This window comes from Bison bison, unplaced genomic scaffold (genome assembly GCF_000754665.1).
Source record: "Bison bison bison isolate TAMUID 2011002044 unplaced genomic scaffold, Bison_UMD1.0 scf7180017847791, whole genome shotgun sequence".
NCBI classification, from domain to species: Eukaryota; Metazoa; Chordata; class Mammalia; order Artiodactyla; family Bovidae; genus Bison; species Bison bison.
In genome coordinates, this window is record NW_011478364.1 from 5,097 (window position 1) to 8,745 (window position 3,649).

General features: G+C 47.5%; 1 long non-coding RNA gene across 2 annotated transcripts in view; it reads right to left on the minus strand.

The window, feature by feature from the left end:
- LOC104991449 overlaps window positions 1-3,649 on the minus strand; it is an 8,251-nt gene that overhangs the window by 2,093 nt on the left and 2,509 nt on the right. Inside the window, exons 2-3 of one of the 2 annotated variants that reach the window (XR_825610.1) lie at window positions 1,987-2,027; window positions 1,684-1,792 (exon numbers count right to left, since the gene is read on the minus strand). This is a non-coding gene — a long non-coding RNA (uncharacterized LOC104991449). Of the gene's footprint in view, window positions 1-1,683; window positions 1,793-1,986; window positions 2,072-3,649 lie in introns of both variants that reach the window. The other variant, XR_825611.1, reaches the window with a different exon arrangement.

A 3,649-nucleotide genomic window follows, 5' to 3' on the forward strand; every position in this document is an offset into this window, starting at 1 on the left:
CTTGGAAGGAAAGTTATGATCAAACTAGATAGCATATTCAAAAGCAGAGACATTACTTTGCCAACAAAGGTTCATCTAGTCAAGGCTATGGTTTTTCCTGTGGTTATGTATGGATGTGAGAGTTGGACTGTGAAGAAAGCTGAGCACCAAAGAATTGATGCTTTTGTGGTGGTGGTGTTGTTGGAGAAGACTCTTGAGAGTCCATTGGACTGCAAGGAGATCCAACCAGTCCATTCTGAAGGACATCAGCCCTGGGATTTCTTTGGAAGGAATGATGCTAAAGCTGAAACTCCAGTACTTTGGCCACCTCATGCGAAGAGTTGACTCATTGGAAAAGACTCTGATGCTGGGAGGGATTGGGGGCAAGAGGAGAGGGGACGACAGAGGATGAGATGGCTGGATCACATCACTGACTCGATGGACGTGAGTCTCAGTGAACTCCAGGAGTTGGTGATGGACAGGGAGGCCTGGCGTGCTGTGATTCATGGGGTCGCAAAGAGTGGGACCCGACTGAGTGACTTATCTGATCCGATCTGATTTGAGACAGCATATTAAAAAGCAGAGATATTACTTTGCCAACAAAGGTCTGTCTAGTCAAAGCCGTGGTTTTCCAGTAGTCATGTATGGATGTGAGAGTTGGACTACAAAGAAAGCTGAGTGCCAAAGAATTGATGCTTTTGAACTATAGTATTGGAGAAGACTCTTGAAAGTCCCTTGGACAGCAAGGAGATCCAACCAGTCCATCCTAAAGGAAATCAGTCCTGAATATTCACTGGAGGTTCTGATTCTGAGGCTGAAACTCTAATACTTTGGCCACCTGACGCGAAGAACTGACTCATTTGAAAAGACCTTAATGGTGGGAAAGATTGAAGGCGGGAAGAGAAGGGGAAAACAGAGGATGAGATGGTTGGATGGTATCACTAACTCAACGGACGTGAGTTTGAGTAAACTCTGTGAGTTGGTGATGGACAGTGAGGCCTGGCGTGCTGCAGTCCATGGGTTGCAAAGAGTTGGACACAACTGAGCGCCTGAACTGAACTGAACTGAAAATGTTTAAGGTCCATCTTCCTGACCAAAGGTCCCTGGTATTATGGGTGGAACATATGTGTCCCCTCTGCCCCAGTTCATATGTTAAAGCTCTGACCACCCCTCCCTGAGGACTGAGGTGGCACAGTCCTGACCTGAGTTCAATTCAGGGTCCCCTAACCCTTGTGGAGTGGCTGAGGTGGAGGGGTGGCAGGGCGAGAACTGGAGGAAACAGCCTCTGTGGTGACACCCCAGGGTCTGGGAGCACAAGGAGGCTTGGAGCAAGGGAGAGGGCAGGAGAAGCTCCAGGGATGTTGGGGGACCTCCCCTCCCTCTCCCGCCTGACCTTGGGGATCCCTACCAGCTGTCCCCCTCACCGCGGGCTGTCTTGGCCTCACTTCTGAGTCCCTTGCTGGATGGCAGTGGAGGAGGAAGTAGACAGCGTGCTCTGGCGCCCTGAGGAGAGGGCTGGGATTGAGGCTGTACGGATAGAACCCTGAATGCAGGGGGCTCCCCTGGCCTCTCTGGAGGACCCCGGAATGCTTAGCCACCCACTTCTTGGTTTTTGATTCCTTTGTGGTTTGTCTCAGCCTGGAGGCACCACCCTCAATTCTGGATCACAAGTGGAAACCAGCCAGACAAGAGATAGCTGACTACCTGAGCAGTAAAAGAGGTCTATCGAGTTCATGATGGCAGCAGCAGGGTCTTGGAGATGTCCCTTCGGCTCACCCATCCAAGTCAGGCTGAAAGGAGGTGTGGCTTCACCCTTGGGGAAGAGAAAACAGACTGTGGGCTAGATCACGGGCTAGATCACGAGTGAGCATTGGCTGCAGGGAACAATAAGGGGGAGGCCTCTGGTGGGTTCCCCTGAGACGGCCACCAGTGCCACCAGGGACTTAACGCTCTGCGTTTCCCTGTCCCCTGGGCTCTGCTGGCTGTTAGTTAAGAAAAGTCACTCACCTCCTACAGCTCCTTCCAAGCTGAGTCAGAGTCCTGCTCTCCTGTTGGGGCACAGGGAGAAGGTAATCAGACAGGAGACAGCCATCTGTGAAGTTATAGGAGCAGTAAAACCAGAGATGAAGAGCACATAGAAAGGAGCATAGAAAGGAATACTCTGGGAATTATGTGAGGTCGGGACACCTGTGCCACTAATTGGTAATAACTACTATTGATTCAGTGTCTATGATGTGCAGGGTCCTGAAACTCACCTAAACATGGGTCAGCCTAAGACTTCAGGCTGGTGCCAGAGTCTGGACTTGAACCCAAGTCTTTCTGATTCAAATAGCAGGTTAATGATAACTATGCTGTACTCTCAACAATATACAAAAATACTTACCTGGGGATATATGTTAATTGGTAAATGACTCTTTTTATTCCAAAATGATGTCTTGCTCTCTGTGCCTGAATCTCTGCCTTGACAAAGTTTCTGGTGCTGCAGCTCCCACAGCCCACATCCTCCTTCCTTCTGCAGGAGGCTTTCTCCCACAAGCCCCCTCCCTGCAGCCCTGCCCTGGGCAGCTGAGGACCTGGATAGTGCCCAGTCCTCTCTGCTGTCCTCCCCTGACTGTGGCACTTTGGGGTGTTTCTAATTGTTTGTGTAAATAATAGTGTAAAGAACACTCTTCTTGTATGAAACTTTGCGTGTACTTGAGACCATGTCCTTAAGCTGTTTCTGGAAGTAGAATGATTTGGTCAGGGCTCTAAACATTTTAAATGTTTTCATACCAAGAGTGGCTCTGTTGTGCCAAAAAATTGCACCAATTTATTACAGTTATATTCATATATGAGGGTGTCAATTCTTTTAATCTTGCCAATTCTCAGAAGTCTCTACTTCAAAACAGATCTTTATTGAGAGACATATTTTTAATTCTGTTTGGGATTAAATTGTCTTGGTAGATGATGGAAGAAAGCAAATGTTGATTACATTCAGCAGTATTGTAAGAAGACAAAAGTGCATTTATCAGCTCCTGCTCCTGAGACCTGACTGAAATGATAGGAAACATGCTTACAGTTGTAATAATGGCTACTGATAGGAGGAGTCTCTGTGCTTGTGGTCTTTGTTCTGTACTGATAGTTGATCTAAGACTTTACCGAATATAATTTGGATCATTCCAGTAACCCTTGAGATATGTACACCAACTCCTCTCCTTTCTTCATAGATTGTATGTTATTTGCCCAAGGTCAGAAATCTTGTCCATGACAGATTAGGTTTCAACCCACTTACTGGGCTCAAGAGCCCATACCTCGCCTCTCCGTGCTCTGCTGCTAATATAAAGCCAGGAATGTGGGCAACAGGAGCCCAGAGTCTTCAGCAATAGTTTGAAGACTGAGTGGATGAAGTGACTGCTGAATAAAGAGGAGTGGAGGAAACAAATGGAGAGAAGGTGTACAGGCTAGAGGAATGCTTGCTTAGAGCAAAATGAGAGTGACACAGAAGGAGAAAGCAGGGGATAGTCCCAGCATCCCACATCCCATCACATATTCACCCAACTCCACACCAGACGGAGGAAAATCTTAATTCAGAGACTCCAGAAAAATATTTCTGTATCTGAATTTAGGGTCCTCAGGCAAGCACTCTACAGGGCAGCTTACCAGTCAACTCTACTCCCTCTTAAATATGAAT